Source organism: Rattus rattus, chromosome 4 (assembly GCF_011064425.1).
Source record: "Rattus rattus isolate New Zealand chromosome 4, Rrattus_CSIRO_v1, whole genome shotgun sequence".
Classification (NCBI taxonomy): Eukaryota; Metazoa; Chordata; class Mammalia; order Rodentia; family Muridae; genus Rattus; species Rattus rattus.
The window spans coordinates 77,333,662-77,357,600 of NC_046157.1; positions in this window are offsets into that span (position 1 = coordinate 77,333,662).

Sequence of the window (23,939 nt, forward strand, 5' to 3'; positions counted from 1 at the left end):
ATAGTCACCTGTTGTTTGAAAAAGAAGCTAAAACCATCCAGTGGATAAAAGACAGCATTTTCAACAAATGGTGCTGATTCAACTGGAGGTCAGCATGTAGAAGAATGCTAATTGATTCATCCTTATCCCCTTGTACAAAGCTCAAGTCCAAGTGGATCCAAGACCTCTCCATAAAACAAGATACACTGAAATTTGTCAACAAAGGTGCTGAGGGTACCTGGAAGAGAATGGGGGACAAGAGACGTGAAGAAGGACAAGACAAGAGTCTGATCAAGGTGACAATTTTATTTTTCCCAAGGCTGAATTTATACCATAAACAGAGGGAGGCAGGAAGTGTGAAACATTTACACAGGCCAAGGGCACAGTATTCTTGTGGTCAGGGAATCAGTTGACATTAACAGGATGTCAGAAAGGTCACAGGTTTGTCATATCTATTGGTCAACATGATGTTGGTTTTTCAGAAAGTTTAAAGGTCATCACATTGGGTATCTTGATGTCAGATGTATTTCTCAGCAAGGTCAGAACTTTATCATATCATTATTCATCTTGACCACCAGATTTGTATTAGTCTTCTGCAGCTGGCTGGGGATTTTCCATGAGCCCAGTCATACTTAATTCTAACCTTAATAATAACATCAATAATGGAGGGCTTCAAGGGCATCGGTCCCAACAGAAATTAATAAAAGACCTATGGGCACTTGATTTTTGACAAAGGAGCCAAAACCATCAAATGGAAAAAAGATAGCATTTTCAGCAAATGGTGCTGGTTCAACTGGAGGGCAACATGTAGAAGAATGCAGATCGATCCATGCTTATCACCCTGTACAAAGCTTAAGTCCAAGTGGATAAAGGACCTCCACATCAAACCAGATACACTCAAACTAATAGAAGAAAAACTAGGGAAACATCTGGAACACATGGGCACTGGAAAAAATTTCCTGAACAAAACACCAATGGCTTATGCTCTAAGATCAAGAATCGACAATTGGGAATCTCATAAAACTGCAAAGCTTCTGTAAGGCAAAGGACACTGTAGTTAGGACAAAACGGCAAGATCTTTACCAATCCTACAACAGATAGAGGCCTTATATCCAAAATATACAAAGAACTCAAGAAGTTAGACCGCAGGGAGACAAATAACCATATTAAAAATGGGGTTCACAGCTGAGGAATGCCGAATGGCTGAGAAACACCTAAAGAAATGTTCAACATCTTTAGTCATAAGGGAAATGCAAATCAAAACAACCCTGAGATTTCACCTCTCACCAGTGAGAATGGCTAAGATCAAAAACTCAGGTGACAGCAAATGCTGGCGAGGATGTGGAGAAAGAGGAACACTCCTCCATTATTGGTGGGATTGCAGACTGGTACAACCATTCTCAGTCTGGAGGTTCCTCAGAAAATTGGACATTGAACTGCCTGAGGATCCAGCTATACCTCTCCTGGTCATATACCCAAAAGATGCCCCAACATATAACAAAGACACATGCTCCACTATGTTCATAGCAGCCTTATTTATAATAGCCAGAAGCTGGAAAGAACCCAGATGCCCTTCAACAGAGGAATGGATACAGAAAATGTGGTACATCTACACAATGGAATATTACTCAGCTATCAAAAAACAATGACTTTATAAAATTTGTAGGCAAATGGTTGGAACTGTAAAATATCATCCTGAGTGAGGTAACCCAATCACAGAAAAACACACATGGTATGCACTCACTGATAAGTGGCTAATAGCCCAAATGCTTGAATTACCCTAGATGCCTAGAACACATGAAACTCAAGACGGATGATCAAAATGTGAATGCTTCACTCCTTCTTTAAAAGGGGAACAAGAATACCCTTGGCAGGGAAGAGAGAGGCAAAGATTAAAACAGACACAGAAGGAACACCCATTCAGAGCCTGCCCCACATGTGGCCCAAACATATACAGCCATCCAATTAGACAAGATGGATGAAGCAAAGAAGTGCAGGCTGACAGGAGCTGGATGTAGATCGCTCCTGAGAGACACAGCCAGAATACAGCAAATACAGAGGCGAATGCCAGCAGCAAACCACTGAACTGAGAACGGGAACCCTGATGAAGGAATCAGAGAAAGAACTGGAAGAGCTTGAAGGAGCTCGAGACCCCTTATGAACAACAATGCCAAGCAACCAGAGCTTCCAGGGACTAAGTCACTACCTAAAGACTATACATGGACTGACCCTGGACTCTGACCTCATAGGTAGCAATGAATATTCTGGTAAGATCACCAGTGGAAAGGGAAGCCCTTGGTCCTGCTAAGACTGAACCCCCAGTGACCATGATTGTTGGGGGGAGGGCGGCAATGGGGGGAGGATGGGGAGGGGAACACCCATAAAGTAGGGGAGGGGGAGGGATTAGGGGGATGTTTGCCCGGAAAATTGGAAAGGGAATAACATTCGAAATGTAAATAAGAAATACTCAAGTTAATAAAAAAAAAGAAATTAATAAAAGAGAGAGTGGGGAAGAGCCTCAAACACATAGGCACAGGGGGAAAGTTTCCTGAACAGAACACCAATGACTTATTCTCTAAGATCAAGAATAAACAAATGGGACCTCACAAATTGCAAATCTTCTGCAAGATAAAGGACCCTGTCAATAGGACAAAATGGTAACCAACAGATTGGAAAAGGATCTTTTACCAAGCATCCATCTGATATAGGTCTAATTTCTAATATATATAAAGAACACAAGAAGTTAGACTCTAGAGATCAAAATAATCCTACTAAAAATGGGTTACAGAGCTAAACAAAGAATTATCAATTGAGGAATTTCAAATGGCTGAGAAGCACATAAATGTTCAAAATCCATAGTCATCAGGGAAATGCAATCAAAACAACCCTGAGATTCCACCTCACACCAGTCAGAATGGCTAAGATCAAAAAACCAGTTGACAGGAGATGCTGGAGAGGATATGGAGAAAGAGGAACACTCCTCCATTGTTGGTGGGATTGCAAGCTGGTACAACCACTCTGGAAATCAGTCTGAGGGTCCCTTAGAAAATTAGACATAGTGTTACCCAAGGACCCAGCTATACCACTCCTGGTCATATTCCCAAAGGATGCTCCAACATATAATAAAGACTTCACTATGTTCATAACAGCCTTATTTATAATAGCCATAAACTGGAATGAAACCAGATGTACCTCAACAGAAGAATGTATACAGAAAATGTGGTACATTTATACAATTAGGACCATTTCCCAAAGGCTATACATGGACTGAGCCATGGCTCCAGCTGCATATGTAGCAGAGGATGGCTTGTTGGGCACCAATGGAAGGAAAAGCCCTTGGTCCTGCCAAGGCTGAAACCCCCAGTGTAGGGGAATATGGGGGGGAGGTGGATGGGGAAGGGAGCACCCTTATAGAAGAAGGGGAGGAGGATGGAATAGGGGGCTTATGGCTGGGAAATTGGGAAAGGTTATAATATTTGAAATGTAAATAAGAATATTCAATAAAAGGAAAAAAGAAAAGAAAAGAAAAGAAAGAAACAAGGACAGAGTCAGGACTGAGTGTAAGGTCATTCAGGGACAGCTCCACTTGGGGATCCATCCTACATACTGTCGACAAACCCAGACAATACTGTGGATACCAAGAAGTGCATGCTGATAAGAACCTGATATAGCTGTCCCCTGAGAGACTCTTCCAGAACCTGAGAAATAGAGTCAGATGCTCTGAAGCAACCACTGGACTGAAAACAGGGCCAAAGGCCCCCAATGGAGGAGTTAGACAAAAGACTGAAGGATCTGAAGGGGTTTTCAACCCATAGGAAGAACAACAATATCAACCAACCAGACCCCCTAGAACTCCCAGGGACTTAACCACCCACCAGAGAGTACTCATGGAGGGACCCATGGCTCTAGCAGCATTTGTAGCAGAGAATGACTTTATTGGGAATCAATGAGAAGAAAGGCCCTTGGCCCTGAGAAGACTCAATGTGCCTGTGTAAGAGAATGCCAGGGTGGGGAGTTGGGAGGGAGGGAGTGGGTAGGTGGAGTAATACTCTGATAGAGTCATGGGGAGAGGGGAAGGAATAGGGGATTCCAGAGGGGAAATTGGAAAAGAGGATAACATTTGAAATGTATGTAAAGAAAATATCCAATAAGAAAAACAAGAACAAGAACAAGAGCAACAACAACAACAAAACAAACAAACAAAAAACAAAAACAAGGACATCATAAAATTCTTACACAAATGGATAGAACTAGAAAATATCATCCAGAGTGAAGTAACCCAGTCACAAAAGAACACATATGGTATGCACTCACAGATAACTGGATAATAGCCCAAAAGCTCGTAATACTCAAAATACAATTCATAGACCAACTGAAGCCCAAGAAGAAGGAAGAGCTAATTGTTGATGCTTCAGTCCTTCTTAGAAGGACGAACAAAATACTCACCAGGGGAAATACAGGGTCAAAGAGTGGAGCAAAGACTGAAGGAAAGGCCATCCAGAGACTGCCTCACCTCTGTAACTATGCCATATGCAGCTACCAAACCCAGTCAGTCACTATTGCTGATGCCAAGAAGTTCTTACTGATAAGAGCCTGATATGGATGTCGCCTGAGAGGACTAATACAGATGGGGATGCTTGCAGCTAACCATTGGACTAAGCACGGGGTCCCTAGTGGAGGAATTAGAGAAAGGACTGAAGGAGCTGAAGGGGTTTGCAACCCCATAAGGAGAACAGCAATATCAACCAACCCGAGCCCCCAGAGTGACCAGGGACTAAACCACCAGTCAAAAAGTACACATGGAGGGGTCCATGGCTGCAGCAGCATATGTAGCAGAGGATGGCCTTGTTGGGCATCCATGAGAGGAGAGGCCCTTGGTCCTGTAAAGGCTCATTTCCCCAGTGTGGGGGAATGTCAGGGCGGGGAGGTGGGAGTGGGTGGGTGGGATGGGGAGCATCCTTATGGAAGAAGGGGTAGAGGGTACATGAGAGGGGGGACCAGGAAAAAGGGTAACATTTGAGATGTAAATACATAAAATATCCAATAAAAATTAAAATAATGAGTGTGAATAGTTTCACATCCAGAAGAATTGGTATGAAAATAAAAACCTCCTAGGCTCAAGAAATTTGAAAATAGATGGACTTGAATTAGATTACAAAGCAATGTTGTTTCCTAAATATTTAGTTTACATTCACTGTGTTTGCAAAAATATAACTCGTGAGATTTTATTTAAGAATTTTAAACTCTTGTGATTTTTTTTCCACATGTGACTAAGCATCCAAATAAGACAAAAAGATCATTGCTTATTAAAAATTCCCTTGCTGGTCTTTTAAATTTTCAGTCATTGTCATGTATAAACTTATAATATGCAAAATGAAAAAATGTAAATAGTACATTGTGATCTCTGTTTCTAAGGAGTTTTGTGAATATATTTCCATTAATCTAGTAATAAATGTGCTCAAAATTGTGTAATTCATACTCTTTTTGTGGACTTTAATAAAAAATAGTCTTGTAGTTTTCATTTTCTTTCTCTTCTCTGGTCCCATTGCCCTTCTACAGAGTCCTAAATGTTTATATGTGTACCCAGTTATCCATACTATAAACATCTGTTTAGTCAGAGGAGTGCACTGCTAGGCACTCACCACTTCATAGGAAAAATTGAGCTCACTGAAGTGAAATGAAATTAACAACTGTTTCCACATATAATGAAAGAAATGCCAAACCTGACATTTGTTTCTTTCTCCAGTGATTAAATCCGGATTCCACTTGAGCAAAATAATTCATATTCTTTCTCTTTTATTATAATCTTGAGTATCTGGTTGTGTAAATATATTTCAAGTATACACGCTTTATCCTTTTAAAAGAATATCTTTTTAAATACAAAAGAGGTATAATACTATAATTTTTAAGATGTTAATTTTATCTTAATTTTTGTCGTTACTGTTTCAATGGGTGCATCATTCAAGAGAATTAACTCAATTGTTATGCCAACTGACACTGGAAAAGTGAAGTCTTGTGAAAATTTGAAATACCAGCTACTAAATGATATCTAAGAGTGATATATTAGGATACAGCTTATGAGGGTTTTATGCAGAGTATATTTGCATGCATGAGGTAAGAGGTATTTTGGAAGTAGAACAGCCCTAATAAAACACATAGTATTTATTGCAAGATGGTATCCTATTAAGTATGAATAACAAGGTCTACTTATGAACCCTAGCCAACAGGTGCTGTAAAGAAAAATTCATTTTTCTGATGACCAAAGGAAAATTTAAATAACTGTGTTTTAGTCCATTGTGTATTATGACAGTATGAAGTTGGGTTTTAGAAATACCAAATTTTGTGTTTATTTACTAAAGTTGACGTGATTTTTTAATTAGTAATTTATACATGGTTATAAAAAGTCTAGTGACATTATAGTTTAGAATTTTACTGAGGCCAGGAGATGGCTCAGAAGTTAAGTGCACAGACACTCTTTAAAAGTCCCTGGCTTTACTTTTCAGTACCCACATTGTAACCTTCCGTATCTCCAATACCAAGGAGTCTAGTTACCTTTTCTGCACTCAAAGAGACCAGATGTACATACATAAAAAATAAATAAAATTCTTAAAAATGTATAATGTTTTAATTTTATAAATATCATATTAACATTATATTTCCCTTTTATTAAACATAATCTTTTCTTAAACAATAAATTCTAAATACAGTTTCCAATACCTCTACTCCTACCAGTTTGTCTCCACATCCTCTCATCCAGATCCATTCTGTTATGAAATATAATGTGGCGAGCAGGTATCTTTTGGGCCCAAGTCAAGTTATGCCCCTGAGCAATTACACCATGCAACAGATGTGGTACAAAGGGAGTTTACTGGGGAAGGGAGATGACTGAAGAGCTGGAAAGGGGTAGAGGCAGACAAGTGGACATGTAGACAGGCAGACAGATAGGAGCAGAGCCAAGAGTGCAGAGAAGGAGGGCCACAAAGAAAGACTTAGAGAGGGAGGGAGAGAGAGACTGCCTGGGAACGTGCGGGAACCACCCCCCAACACACACACAAGCAGAGTGGGGGGGAGCTGGAGGCGGAGACGGAGAGGGAGAGAGGGAAAGGAAGGGAGGGAGAGAGGAGTGGGGAGAACATGAGCTTTGGTGACAGCAGTCCTTTTATACACAGTCCACAGCTGGCTGACTTGGTGGTGGCAGCAGATGAGTACAAAACCTTGCTACATCCCTGGGAGAAGCCTAAAGGAATTGCCTTATAAGCTAACATCCCTCCCTTTTTGTTTAATTAAAAGTGAGGAAAAACGATGGGGCGATGGGAGGGCACGAATGAAGAAGGCGTTGTGTCTTTAGACTCTCCTTCTGGCTGGGGGTGATGTCACCTTTGGGGACCTTGGAAAATTGGGATGCTGCTCAAGTCCTGGGAAAGCAATTGTTTCATTGCTATCTATGCTGTGGGACCATCTGGGGGTAGGAAAGTGGTTTTAAGGCTAGACTGGAGGACCTGTGAATAATTGTTCTGGAGCCATCCTGGATGCAGATCTCTGGGAAACACTTGAACTTGACAAGATACTGGAACACACACACACACACACACACACACACACATATATGTTATGTGTATACATATATATTAGAGGCAGAAGATAAAATTAAGTAGGTTAGAGAAAAAATTTCTTATCTATACATTTAATACTGTTAGGCCCATGGTCTTGGTAATTGAGGAGGGGGGAGTACTGAAATCATAAAAGGGAGCAGGGATAAGAGCCTCTGGAACAGGGAATAGGTGAGAACAGGCTATTGATTGACAGGGCTACTTACTTATCCGAAGTCCACTTAACCCATGAGAAGTGGATCAGAGTGGATTTCCTGATGCTTACAACAATCTTTTTAAGTTTACAAAAAGAGATAAATTTTAGACAGGTTAGCATTACCATTGTAATCTGTAGTGAAACCTAGATTGTAGAAAAAGGCAGTACACAGATATATGTGTAGAGGTAGAGGCTTGGGAAACATTTTTTTCTTTTGTGGATAAAAGCATTGTATCAACACTCCTTAAAATAAGCTCATGGAAGACAAAAGCCTTCTGTGGAGCAGAAGAGATGAAAACTCATCAGATCTTGATTTTCAATGTGACTACAAACTATGAAAGAGAGGATTCCTTCCTCTATACAAAAGACAAGATGTATATAAATTTATATGACATAAAATTATACAAAAGAAACACTTTTATGTCTATACTTACAAGACAACCAGAGGAAATTTAAAATCTTGAACTTGTGACAGTGATAATGGATTGTATAGTGGAAGGTTTCACCAGAGTTAGACTAAAAATTTATCAAAATTTGATTGATCAATGCAAGAACTCTGAATTTCTGATGTCCTAATGCAACAGTAGCATAGTGAGCTGAAGAAATCTAAAACATTTCTTCATTTCTTTTCTATGCCTTAAATCACTTTTTAACACCATTTATGTTTTCACTTACATTGATCAACCTTAAATCACCTTATTAGACCTGACATTTTTTCAGTTCCTCATAACTTAAGCTTCTATATCCTCAGGCCTTACATAAACTTTACACCTTCTTCCTGTCCAATTATTTACCAATGAGACAAGTGGTTGATCACCGGAGCAATCACTGTAGTGAGTTTCTTTAGATAAGGAATGGTAATAATGTTACATCTGAACTCTGCTTCTCTTTTAACCTGAAGCCTGTAAGCAAGGCAAACCTGTTTGCCTTTTTAAATAAGAGACCTAGTAGTTTCACCTAACTAATGAGTTAATTAATGTACTAACACTGTGTGGGTTACCTTCCTATTCTCTAGCTGTCAAGTTACAGTTAGCTTAGCTGTCAGTGTGCTCAGACTCCTGAGGATTAACTATAATCTAAACGGTCTGTATTTTAATTAAGATGTTAGAGATTAGTCCATAGTTTATTACCTATATAGTTGTCCCAGGATCTTGTGGTTTTCACAGCACTGAGGAGAGAGGCAGTCTTTCGGGACTAGAAGATGAGAAAGGTTGACTTCACCTTGTCTTGGGGCACATGGGACAATTAACTCTCCAGACGTCCTCTGTTTCTCCATAGTTCAGGTTGGACCCTGACGATAGGCTAGGCCTTAGGGCAGTTATTTCCACTGATTAGTGAGCCATAATCCAGGTAGAGTCCTTTGTCATTGTGCCCATATCTTCTTGGAGATTTTGGGGTATCACTGTTAGGAATTGGGAGTCCTGTCTGTAGTAGTCAGTTTAGACATATTAAATTTCATATTCAGCAGGTCTCTGGGGTACTTGAGGACTAGTGCCTACCAAGCATATCTGAGTTAAACATTCTTCGTATGTTTTTAGTTACCTATTCTAAACTGTATCTAGAAAATATAAAATAAGATGCTATATAAGGCTTAACCATGTTCATCAATTCTTTGCATGACTTAAAATATATTTCTGAGCACATTAAAGGACTTGATCATTTACAAGGTTACTATCAACTTGTATTTGCTAATTACAGTAGCTTTCATGAGACTAGGACTTCAGGTTTTATCTCTGTTCAGTATAGAACCTTAAAAAGGAACCAAAGCTTTTCTAGTATAAAAATAAAGCTTTTAAGCTATAAACATAGTCTATAAAGAGACTGGAGACTTTTTTTGGCATATGTTGTATCATTACAGAAGTTCCCCATATGGCTTAGTTTATAAAACATTTATAGCTGCCCATCTCCCTTCTGGTCTGCATCTCTCTTGTACCCATGGCCTATTCGGAGTCATAGTTACTGTCCCTGGACCCCACAGTCTCTATGTCTTCCAGGAGGTCTGTCCTAACCAGGCACACCATCATTCTGACAAACAGTAGCTTATTTGATAGGAAAAGACTTTTTTTTTACCAACTCCATGTCCAATATGTTCAACATATATAAAGAACTCAAGAAATTTATCATTAAAAACAGTTAAAATGGGATATATACCTAAACAGAAAATTCTCCATAGATGTAACTTAAATGGTTGAGATGCACTTAAGGAACTGTTGAGCATCCTTAATCACTGGGGAAATGGAAATCCAAATGACTTTGAGACTCCATCTAACAGCTATCAGAATGCCTGAAATCAATAGTGCACATGACAGCATATCCTGGCAAGCATAAGGAGCAAGGAGGAATACTCCTTTATTTCTGGAAAAAGTGAGACTTGTACCATCAATGTAGAAATCAGAATAGTGGTTCCTCAGGAAGTAGGGAATCTATCTACCTCAAGATCCAGCTATACCACTTGTGGGCTTATACTCAAAGAATGCTTCATCCTAACACAGGAACACTTGTTCAGCTTTGTTCACTGCTGCTCTATTCACAGTAGTCAGAAAATGAAAACAACCTAGATGTCCCTCAACAGGAGGATGGATAAAGAAAATGAAGTACATTTACACAGGGAATAGTAAATGGTTAAAACAAATGGCATCATGGAATCTGAGGCAAATGGATAAAACAACAACAAAAATGTATCCTGAGGGAGGAAAACCAGATTAAAAGATAAATATGGTATGTGTTTGCTGATATTTGGATGTTATCCATTAAAGAATTGATAACAAAGCTGTAATCCACAGACTTACAGAGCTAAGGCATAAAGGAAGGGACTGGGGACAGGACATTTGGGTCTCCCTTGGAGAGGAAAATAAATTATAATTTACAGATGTAGTGGAGCTGGTGGTTTTGGGGAGGAAGAAGAACAGGATTATTTGGAAGGCATAGGAGAGGAGTGATTGAGGAAGGAAATCAGGGGAGAGACAGCTAGAATTGAGGAAAACTTGAGGGGTGGTAATGAAATCTAGTGAATTAGAAACTTACTATTATACATGAGGGCCATCCTAATGAATTTTCCAAATAATACAGGTGACAGAACCCTACCTGGCCATCTCTTGTCACCAAAGAATCCTCTAGTACTAGTTCTAGACTTCATTCATGTAAGTTGTTGGTTGAAAGGGTCCCGTGGAAACTTTATATATGCAAATAAAACACTCACATAAAAATAAAAATAAAGTCATAAATGTATAAAGTTTTTATTTTTATAAGCATGACATATTTCAAATATCTGTATATTCACTAAAATTTATAAATTAAACTTTTATCAAAACTGCATTTTTAGTTGCCTCAAGTAGTATTGTATAACTATATAAATTGCAAGATTTTTCTCCAGCACTGAGAATTTTATGTCCAAGAAAGAATGATGGTTTGTAATTAATTGTGTTTCTTTATACTATCTGAATCCTTTCATAGGCCAATAATTCTGAAGGTAATTACTGTGATTTCATTTACTAGCCTCTGTCAATTTAAGCTCACTTTTCTCTCTCCCTCCCTCTCCCTCCCCCCTCCCTCTCCCAACCCTCTCTGTAGTGTCTTTGAAGCACAGTTTAAATCTAAATAAAGTACTTAGTTTTCCAATGATGCACATGATTGCTACTAAACACGACTTATCTTTTATTGTTCTGTATCTTTCATTACTAAACTGAAACACCAGAAATTTGTTGAGGTTTCTGTCCCTTTATACAAATAATAATGGCAGAACAATGATCCTATGTATAATTTTACATGGCCTACTAAATGTTCCTCAGTTCCCTCTTTAACTTGTTTATTGTAGACAATACGATCTAATGTCTCACAGTCAATCAGGTTTGGGGAATTAGGAACACACATTGTATTATCAAAAATCAAAAATTCTTTTAAACAAATAGTTTATCTGATTTTTCACCATGATCACTCTTAGGAAACTTCTAGGCTTTCCTATTCCCGAGTGATGATACAGTCTGTTACACAAAGTTGGCTTTTAGATGATACTTGAATTTTTGTTAAGGAAATGCCCAGAACACAGACCCTATATGCCAGAGAGATCAACAATACATCTAGGGAATAGGCTTTCTAGACACAATATCTGGCTCACTGCCTGACTTCTAGGAGCAGGATGGAGGGGAGACAGCCAGACTCTGAATTAAGTCAATCATGCCAACAGAGGGAAAACTCAATATAAGCTCTGTTATTAAGCTAATGTGAGCTCACCCATTGACAAATGCATCAATATGACAGGATAAAAAACTCACCTAGACTCCATGGGGAGAAAAGAAATAAAAGCTCAATTCAAAGACCCCCTGGGACCATTTTCTATGAGTCCCTTTAACTGTGCCTGTCTTGTATGATTTTCATAAAATGGTTTCAAGGCTGGAGACACAGCTTAATGGGTAAAAAAGTACATTCTCCACAAGTGTTAGAAACTGTTGAGATTCCCAGGAGCACACAACGTGGTGAAGAATTACAAATGTAATTCTAGAACTTCTATGGCGGAATGGGAAGTAGAGACAGGAAAATCATCCAGAAATCCATGAGCTCAGCTAGATGAGAATATATGGTGATGTGGCAAACTGATAGAAATTGCCTTACAACAAGAGGGAAAGTAAGAAGTGACTGTTGTCTTTTTACATCAGTACATGCTCCAAGAAATGTGCTCGCTCTCTCTCTCTCTCTCTCTCTCTCTCTCTCTCTCTCTCTCACATACACACACACACAGACACACACAGATTAACCTAAGTTAAACTAAACTAAACAACCGAATTAAACTAAACTGACTAACATAGGTACACAGCTGTACTGAATTGTGTGAATTTCCCCCCAAAATTTCCAAGCCTGAGTGTGTCTTGGCATTCCCTGTATTTTTAATTAGTTGGTTAGAAATGAGGACATTGTGCTGGCATCTGGAGCAAGGTCAGTGTTAATTAGCACTGTTAGTTTGTGAAGTCTGTGCTAATTCTGTGCGGCCGGTGTCAGAAATGCTATGCAGAATTGCTACATTTCTACTCATTTCTTCTCAAAGCTCTTTACTTTGCCTGCAAATTCTGTCTGACAGCCTCTAAGGCAGTTGTTCTCAACCAGTGGATTGCAAACCCTGAAGACCATCTTGAAACAGATGTTTATACTACAATCTATAGCAGTAGCAAATTTTTGTTTATGATGTAGCAATGAAAATAATTCTATTGTTGGGGTACACTGCACCATGAGGGACTGTATTGCAGGGATTCAGTGTTGGACAGGTTGAGAACCACTGCCCTGAATGGACTCCATTATAAACTTTTTGAAGCAGAATGACCAGAGTCTGCTTTCTGATTGTCAGGGTGATGTCCTTCATGATATAAAGCAATCATAGACAGTATGTCAGGGCAATCTTCAAAGTGATACACATTAAGAAAATAAACTATGAGCTTTATATTCCTTCAAGAACTCAGGAACTGAGAAGAACTGTGACTTTGGAAGGCATTCTTGACCTGCTTACACCAAAAGTAAGGTGGTTGACCTAAAGAACCTTTATCATCCCTTGTCACACTTTGGTGGACAGAATCTTTTAATCTCAATGCCTTTGCCTTCATATGCACAACTAGCAGTCAATCTGAATGATCCTTATCCAATTATAGTAACCAAATCATCTATATGAACTAAAGTGGATCCCCCTGGAGATGAGTTGTGGGTCATTGTGAGACATCCAATGTGGGACCTGGGAACTAAAATCCTCTGTAAGACCAATGTGGTCTCTGTATTTCTTAGTCGTCTCTCACACCATACATTTTGATTCTTACTACGTTCATTTTTCCTGTTTTTGTTTGCAGGGGCACCCCATAGCCTCCTTCATATATTTACTTGGTAGCCTACTTTCAGTGAAAAGCAGTGAATTAAACTTCTTATGTCGTCCTTGGCATTTCATACTATCTCTGGGAAGTGGAGAAGTTACTGGTTTCTTTTAGGTCTTTTCTGTTTACTTGTCCCTCATAAGTGTTTAAAGGTAATTGTGTATTCTGGTCTGTCCTCTAGATGTTATGATCACATCGTCTAGAGTTAATGAAATACATGAACAGCATTTGGCAATAGAAAAGATGTTGATTTTTGAGTGGTGTTTATCGCAACATTAGCAGTTTGCCAAAGATTTGTTCAAGAACCTACAAAGGATGCAATTTCCATGCAAGAACTTGTTTGGCAACTTTAAAATAGACATTTTTTTTTTAAAAAAAATCTCACTTTAAGTATATTATATATATATATATATATATATATATATCACTTTAATTAGAAAAACATGTGGAAACTTATTTGATCCTATAGGCTGAGACACAACAATGGGTTTCATGAATATGCATGTAAAGTGAATTAAGGTATTAATTCCACAATAACATTTTATCTCAGTGCTAAATCTTCAAATATTTCAGGGTCAAAAAAACAACTGAATTTATTTCACAGATGTGATCTTGAATATTCTACCTTCAAAGGCAAATGCAGCCACAAAATTTAGAAGCTGAAGAACAGGAAGAGGGTTTTCCCTGCATCAGCAGGCGGACTGCACATCTCCACCCTGAGTTGAGACTCTCACTCACTTCGTGTTTTGTTTTTAAACAGCACATTTTTCTGTCTCCCCTTTTAACATCTCTATTTTATGGCATGATTATTATTATAAAGTAAAAATTAAAAAATCCTCATTTTTAAATTTGCTGAGGAGAGGGAAGCAAAGACAAAATCATTGATTTGTAACAGTGGAGTGTGGAATTGGCAAATCCCATAGCAGTTCCCTTTATTCACCATCAATGCAAATTACCGCCTTGCTAATGAGATTATAAGACAGATATTGTGCTCATCTTAGAGTGTGTTCTCACGGTTACACAGCCATTGCAATTCTGCACTCTTTCTGACTAACCATTTATAAGACTATCTTCATCTTCTTGCTACAGATTTGATTTTTATGAGTACCAAATTTTCTTGGCATTGAACTTCTGTTACACTGCAGCCATAACGTAAAATTTATCACAGTATAACTCTTTTGTTAAGTGGAATCCTGAGTCTGCAAAATGACTTTTGATAGCACTCTCGAGGAATGGCAAAATTTTAGACAGATAAATGTTTTTTGGTATTAGTTGCTAGAAGTCATAACAGGGAACTTGGTTTTATAAATAAAAATTTAATGGCCAATAAAAGATGTATGGGAGAAAGGAAGGTAATTTCAGTGTGTGAGAAATTTGCATCAAATGTTACTCCAGATTTTTGTTTATCACCAAAATGTTATTATTTCAAATGAAATGTGAAAAATATGTGAAGTCTCATTTATTTTAAACTATGTTACAACCATAGCAATATATCACATTTACCTTCATTTATTTTAAAGTCACAGTTGTGTAACTAGGTAAAACTAATCCTTATTGACCTCTATGTATCTCTCATTCCAGCATAGATTCTAGAATAATGTCAACTGATATATTATAGAGTTTTGTTTTATTTGTTATTTATTTATTTTGTATGTATTATGCAAAGCAACTCATTAGATTTTTAGTTCACATTTTCTAGGTATAGGAACACAAAACCTATAAATCATGTAAGGTCTGATTTCTGGCCAAGTCCTTTCATATTATCTTGGTAAGTTTCTCAGTTTTTATTTCCTCAGATATAAAGAAATTACCTGCTGTTACTTGTTTTGTTTTGTTTTTCGTTCTTTTTTTTGTTTTCAGCATCTCTGTCACTGAAAAGCCTTTTCACAGCAAGACTAAAGAAGAGGAATGAGTAACTGAGGGAAAATAAAAACAACTCAATATTCTCTATTAAATAATAAAAGAGAGGTTAGCTTTGAATTCTAGTGTTTGTCCAGTAAACGTCATCAGTTACCTACAAGCAGCATCTTCATCCTACAACTAAAATATACACGCATTCAGATGTGGCTGAGCACTAGAGAAGAATGAACCCAGAGTTAAGTTATTCCCAACTATAAAGGGTGGGATTGGAAAAAAATTCAAATGTGCAAAAATCATGCAATTTCATCAACATATTTATGTATAAATAGAGAAATAAATCATCTATTTAAATCATCAAATACCCAGGAGACATACTAAAAGTAGATCAGATCAACATAACCTTGCTGGTTTGATTGACATCTGACTACAAAAGTTATTTAAACAAGCTATCCCAAGCACATAGAATGTACATGCTCATTTAAGTGCCTGTAATATCATGATTCTAAACAGCCATGTCTTCATTTTATATGGACCAATTAATGGTTATATTACACTAGAAGCTAGATCATAGCATTAATCATTATCTCCAATAAAGATTTTTGCTTTATCTATTGTATTTATACTTACCTGTTTGTTCTTCCTTCATGAAAACTGTATTTTTATTTATTTTTCTCTTGGGTGTTCAAGATTTAATCCAGGCACTCAGGCATGTTTATTGAGCATTGTATCTTCAAGCTACTACACATGTATTCCTAACCTGAGGAAGTTTATTGGGCAAATAATTTGCCTGACTGCCTCTTTTTTTTTTTCTTAATTTTATTTCCCAAATTACTATAGCAGTGGCTGGCTTACTTTGAGCTGGCTTTATAGAGGCATTCAAACACAGATAAGTTCTTATATTTACCATTTTTAAGAAGACATAACTGATGCTACCATTCTTTTCCATTTTAGAGATAGGGTGTCTCTGTGTAACAAACAGCCTTGACTGTCCTAGTACTTGCTTTGAAGATCAGGCTGGCCTTTAACTCACAGAATTCCTCTTGGCTCTGCCCCCTTTTGCTGAGCATAAAGGCTTGTGCTACCATCCCTGGCTCTACCATGCCATTATTCAGGTAGCACTTCAGTAAAATTATTTTATCTGCTTAATGATTCAAAAGCACTGCAAGGCTTAAACTATGAATATTTTACCTTTTTATTATTATTAAATTATTTTATTTATTTACATTTCAAATATTGCCCCCTTTCCAAGTGCCCCTTCCCAGAATTTTTCACCCTCTCCTGCCTCCCCTTTGCCTCTGAGAGGGTGTACCCCTACCCACCACCTTCACACACCCACTCACCCCCACCTAAGCCCAGGATCCCGCTTTTTTGGACACCAAGTCTCTTCAGGATTAAGCACATCCTCTCCCACTGAAGCTAGACAAGGCAGCCCTCTACTACATGTGTGCCGGGGGTAATGGATCAGCCTATGTGTGCTCTTTGGTTGGTGGCTTAGTCTCTGGGAACTCTGAGTGGTCTGAGTTAGTTGATACTGTTGTTCTTCTCCTAACTGTTCCACAGGGGTTCCTGACCTTAGTCCAATGGTTAGCCATAAGTATCTGCATCAGTCTCAGTCAGCAGCTAGTAGAGCCTTTCACAGGACAGCCATGATAGGCTCCTGTCTGGAAGCCCAACATGGCATCAGTAATAGTTTCAATGTTTGGTGCCTGCTCATGGGATGATCCCAAATTGAGCTAGTCAGTGGATGGCTTTCCTTTGGATTCTGCTCCATTTTTGTTCCTGCGTTTCCTTAGACAGGGAAAAATTCTTGGTTAAAAATTTTGAAGATGGGTGGATGTCCCCATGCCTAAACTAGGCTCCCTGTTTATCTACTGGAGGTGATCTCTCCAGTTTCCATATCTCCACTGTTGGGCATTTCTGCTAAGGTTAGCCCCATTGAGTCTTAGGAGCCTCTTATATACCAAATCTCTGGGACTTTCTAGAGGTTTTTCCCTGCCCCGAGCCCTCAAAGCTACATATTTCCGTCCATTCTCCCAGAGAGAATCCGAGAGAACCAGGAGAATGAATGGAGTCTTATTTAACATTTGAAAAAATAAAAACATTAAATAGTCAAAAGATCTTGCTCTAGAATAGAATCAAAGTTCTTACTGAGCAGCACGTGTGCCTTCACGTACTTGGTTTTTGAAGGCTTCATCTTAAAAGTTTTAATTCCTATTTGATTGGTCATTACACAGGACAAATTAGGTGCACTATGGATGGAAGGTTTTGCAAGGACAAAAAACAAAGCAGTTCCACAGTAGATTTATGTGTGATCAACGATACGGTTACAAAACCCAGAAATAATTTCAAAAGTTTGCTTTCACATAGCCAATGTGTTATCGAATTTTAGGAGATTTGATCATGTAAATTTTAACTGTTAATTTGTATGGATACTAGGAAAATGGCTGGAAAGTTACATAGTAAGATTGTAAACACAGAGTTCTCTTTCCTAAACTTATCCATTACAGTTTTTTACTGTGATATACTTTCATCCATAAATATAAACAGGTATTTATACTTATTAAACAAAGCTATTCAGCACATTTTGGGTATAGTACAGGTAATATGAACAGGAAGACTATATTGATATTTTAAGGGTCATATAAGCATAAATATTTAGAAATAAAAATGACTCTTTTAGAATAAAATTTTGGAACTAGATAAAATACTGTCTTAGCAATCCAAGAGTTAAATGGTTCCTGTTTTTATGGTAATCCTTTACATTTTTAAATATTTTTTAATAAATTTCTTATTTCTATTTTCTAGTTCTTGTCCAGATGTTCTTCGTTGAAATTTCATTTGTACTGGAAATCACAGCAGGCAAAGTTTTAGAAGACAAGTGGGTAGTTGTCTATGTGTTTTCTGATTAATAGGGTTTCTACCCTTTATGATCTAACTCTATCTTCTCCAGTTATTTGGTAGCTCACTTTAGTTCATTTTTCTGGTATATTAAAGATAAAGGGACCTTATTAAACATTTATCTCAACTCCTGTCCAATATTAGATATTATGACAAGAGGTTATTTGTGTAAAGAAAACATGTTCTTAAATAATTAACATATGTTATAAAGTGTCCGTAGCAGTTCTTTTCTCAAAAGCCAGGAAATGGAAACAACTTAAGTATCCTTCAAAAGATGAATGTATAATGAAAATGTGATACATTTACACAAAGCAAAACACACCATTCAGCTATTATGAAAAATGTGATCATAAATTTTCAGGTAAATGAATTGACCAGCAAAATATTATATTGAAATAATCCAGCCCAGAATATAAATGCACTGTTAGGAGCCATGGCCATGGTGGAGGGAGTGTATCACTGTTGGGAAAAGCTTTGAGGTAATCTATACTCAAGCTCCACTCAGTGTGCAACACATTCTTATTCTGCTGCCTGAGAATCAATATGTAGAGCTCTAGGCTCCTTCTCCAGCACTATGCCTGCCTGGATGCTGTTATGCTTCCTGTCACCATGATAATACACTAAACCTCTGAAACTGTAAGCCAGCCCTGATTAAATGTTTACTGTTATAGGAGTTGCCTTGGTCATGGTGTCTCTTCATAGCAATGCAAACCCTAACTAAGACACAGTTAATAAATACTTCTAGTTTTTTACCATTATAAATAGTGCCTCAAGAATCCAAATTCATATGTTTATAAAATATTATTTATTTACTTTCTTCTAACTTACCAAAATACTTTGAGAATATGAATATTTTAATAGAAATTATAGGAATCAAAAGAAAGGAAAGAATATTTCTTTTAAGAAATAGAACATATTATTGAAATTTAGACTCAGGTTTAAATTAAAACCAAAAAATAAAAATAAGTTGCCATAAGTGAGAAGGAAGAAAGAATATTGTAACATTAATTAGATACTTTGCTGAAGGCTTGTTCCAGGCAATGTTATTTTTCAGAACATACTTGAATTCATAATTATGGACTAAGCAAGTATTTATATATGTGTGTATTAATACCATATGTGTGTATGTGTGTGCATATGTAAAAATAATAAAGAAGATTATGTCATCAATTTAAGATGAAGTGAAGGGAAGGATAGATATGGCAGAGGTTGGAGAGAAGAATAGTAAGTGTAGAAATGATGTAATTATATTTTACTTAAACATGTACTCTTTAAAAAGTGGAAAAAAATAAAAGCCTAAAGGAGGTTTTTTCCGTAGCTCACTAGAAAATCAAAATAAAATTGATCCTTTAGAAATTTCAACACCATTTTTTGACTTTTATCAGCAATGATAATAGCGTGTATGGAATGAGAAATCTAAAAATATACAGTATAACCTCTCCTTATTCATAAAATGTTCCAGTCCTTTAAATAGGCATTAGTGATGTTTCTAGGGAAAATGATTCTTGTTGCCGGCGGCTTTAATTAGTGTAAAATACTATCCATGCAATATTCTCCAGCTGTAGTTCAGAAAATCATTTGTTTCTCTGAATTGATAAAATATATCCTATTCATATTTTTAGACCAATTATTTTTATTTCATTATACTTTTGAAAATGAGTTTCAGCAGTTTTTAAGGGAAAGGTAAAAATACCACCATCTATTATGATGTCAGTGTTGTGCTCTGAGGCACCCTTTCTTTTATTTATTCTGTTTTTTTTAAATAGTCACATATCCAAACATTTATATGATGTTTTACTATAGTTTATAAAGCAGAAGTTTGAGGAATGTCCTCCATCTGAAAGACTTGTGTTGGTGTCTCTAAGGAACGGTTCATAGATGAATGCTCTGCTTACTGCATAAACATGATTAGTGTTTTGCTTGGTACAGAAGTGGTAATTTAACAATGATGGCTTCGCGCTAACCACTGGAGCCTCTTAATAGTTCAATAGGAAACTTTGTAATATTAAAATTATATCTGCAATGATTGGAAAGTACAAAGTGTGCTTTGTAAATTGAAAGTAAGTTCATGCTGAGGTAGAAGAAGGAACCTGGTGTTCCACTGATTTCCAGTGTCCATTTTAGACTGGGCCACTGCAACCCTTCTAACATGAAGGGCCCTTGAGTGAGGCATATGTGCATATTGGGAAAGAAACAAAAAAATACATGTCCAATTTTCTAATTATTTAGAAGCCCTGTAATATTTATGAGCATTACTCTATATCAAATATCTGAAATAGAAAAAAAATAGAGATCTACCTCAGAATTTTCCTTTCAAAATTATTGGATATTCACAGAAATATTTACTAGAGTACTATGCTATATCTCCATTTCTTTAACTTCAACTTATAGTTTATAACACGTAATTAAAAATCACTTTCAAGTTTGTTTTAAAAAAAATCACCCCAATGTAAACTCCATGTCAGTTAAATTCAACAATTCTGAGGGTCACTCACTGAGGCTTGTAAAATGCTTGTGCATTTATTAAACACTTAAGTCACACATTTCCATTCCCATTAATTTAGCCAGCTGTGTAGCTCTTTATCCTCCTGTACTGAATTCCTAAGAGAACGAGAGTATTCCTGTTGCCATCCCTTAAACTGCTGCTGGCCCACAGGGATTCAAAGCAATGAAGCGAGAAATTGAGTTGAGGTATGGAGAGCACTCCTGACAATCTCAGCAGTAAACTGTTTGGTGCTAATAATCAGACATGGCCTTCGAGAATTTTGGGTCCTAACTGCTTACTTTGATGGCTACGTTAACCTAAAAGTGTCTGTCAATCAGACTATGCCCATAAATTCGTGACAGAAAAAATAGATAAAAGAACACTCAGCATTTAATTCTACATTGTTTGTATTGCCTAGCATGCCAGCAAGAACTGAATTCTATTTCATCGGCCTAGATAGAAATCAAGAAACATGTTCATGCAAAAGTGAAGTATTAACTTCAAGAACATCTGGGATTGGTGACCAAATATATGAACTATAAAATGTCTTGTGCATCCCTCTATAAGGGAGAACTCTTTAGTTTTCTGCATGTAATTATTCGGTTGGCTTAGTTGAAAATGAATGCAAGATAAATTCTCTGGTAGTCTTCGATAGGCCATAGAATATAAATGCGATTCTTGCCAGGCAGAGCCTGCAGATCAGTCAGGTAATTTCGCATGGCCTAAAGCTCAACAAGTGCTGGCCTAGAGAAAGGAATTAATCGAAAGTAAATTTTGATGTGTAGTTATGAAAGACGATTTAGCTATCTTATGGCTTGATATCAACAAAATCTACCCCTTCACATCTTACCTGTTTTTATGTTGGAGTTGGTAAATGTATACCTGTATGATATTCCTACAAATATATTTATATTTTCCTGTTACATAAATTGAGAAGTAAAATATCCTTTTCAAAAATTTTAAAAGAGTAAGATACAAAAAATAATCTAGATTTATTATTGTTTAAAAACAAGTTGTTTATTACAATAAGTAGGAACACAACTAAAGACAAAAGGAAAAATCAAGTATGGGGACACAGATGTATTTTTCCAGCATTTGGGAGGGTAAGGCAGGGGCTCCTTGATTTCTAGGACAGTCTGGCTACCAAGTATATCCAACCTCTCACCTCTCCCTACCTGCAAACAAGATAAAGGCAAATGGAAAATTGTTTCTGTGCTCAGAATTGTTTCTTCTCTCAGTATATGTTCAGAGTAAACTAAAATTTATTATAGAAGGCCACATAACTGAGAACTTTATTAAGAATAATTTACATTTAGATTTGGACAGATGTTTGCACAGTGGTTATCAGGAGGCATCTGTCTACTTTGTATTTCACATGTAAAAAAAGAGCAAAAAGAAAGAAAAATGTGATATTTGTGGCTATAATTCTGTCATTTAATCACATGGATAATCAACAATTCTTATTAGAACCTTGACATTTTATTGCTATAAAGTTATCATGAAGTCTTCTAATGAAAGATAGATGTATATTTTTAGAGCTGAGCCTTTTATTATGAGCATCCATTAAATGTTGGGTCCTTTGCTCCTTTTATCTACAAAACCTTCCATCAAGTAAGTCAGTTGTTGGCAAGAATAGGAATTATAGATTAGGGCCTGAGAGGTTAACAGTTTCCTATTTGTGATACAATTGAAAAGCCAGAGAAAACAAAGACGATAAATGTGTGTAAAACTCTCTCATATTAACTTCTATACAAGGTAACTCTGACATGTCAAGCTCTTTCTATTTAGACATCACTCAATAGAAGTGCAATAGATTCTTATTATCACAATGCACTTCTGTTGTTCAGCAGAACCTGTTAACCTTTCAATTGGTACAAAACTAAATGCTTAGCCTAGAAACCTATAACTAGAAAAAAGAAAAACTGTTATTTGCTGCAGCAAGATTCATCTAAAGGCTAAATATGTCCAGTCATTATTCTCGGGCATATGAGGGGATAAGATATGGAAAATGTCACTATCATATTTCTCCTTTGTTTCAGATGGTTGGAAAACCACAAACTTAGTCTTAATACAATATATAATAAATACTTTGAACACACAATAATGGATTTGTGAGAAGATACTATTTTCCAAAATAGTCATGTATACAGCCACCAATACTTGCCAATATTGATAAAGCCAAGAAGTGCATGGTGACAGGAGCCTGATATAGCTGTCTCCTGAGAGGCTCAGCCGGAGTGTGACAAATAGAGAGGCAAATGCTAGCAGCAAACCATTGAACGGAGAATGGAGTCCCTGTTGGAGGAATTAGAGAAAGGATTGAATGAGCTGAAGGGACCTAAAACCCCATAAGAACAATACCAACTAACCAGAGCTCCCAAAGAGTACACAATGGACAGACCCATGGCTCCAGCTGCATATGTAGCAGAGGATGACCTTGTTGGGCACCAATGGGAGGAGAAGACCTTGGTTCTGCCAAAGTTGCCCCCCCCCAGTGCAGAGAAATGTCAGGATGGGGAGGCAGGAAGGGAACAGGGAGGGGGTTGGGAGGGGAACACCCTTGTAGAAGAAGAGGGACAGGGAGGGGGATGGGAGGGGAACACCCTTATAGAAGAAGAGGGACAGGGAGGGGATAGGGGACTTATGGATGGGAAACCTGGAACGGGAATAACATTTGAAATGTAAATAAAAAATATCCAATAAAAAATAAATAAATTTGCTACTATTATAAATTACAATGTAAATATTTTTGGTGATTGAGGTTTGTCCATTGTGACCTGCAGGTTGAGAACTGCTGTTTTAGAAAAGAAGAAATGCAAAACAAGCACAAACTAACCAAACCAAATCAATTCGAGAAAGTGATAACAAAGTGAACATATTTCCAAAGCAGGAGGATGTGACCCATATGTCCATGCTTCAATGATTGGAAAGCTACAACTTTCATAGAGTTAGAAGAAGGAGTTATGACCCAGTCTGACTGTATGAATCTGGACCAGTGGGTTTATAGGGCTAAGAGGGGAATCCAAACTAAGAAGTTTCAGTATATTTTCAAGAGAAACATTTCT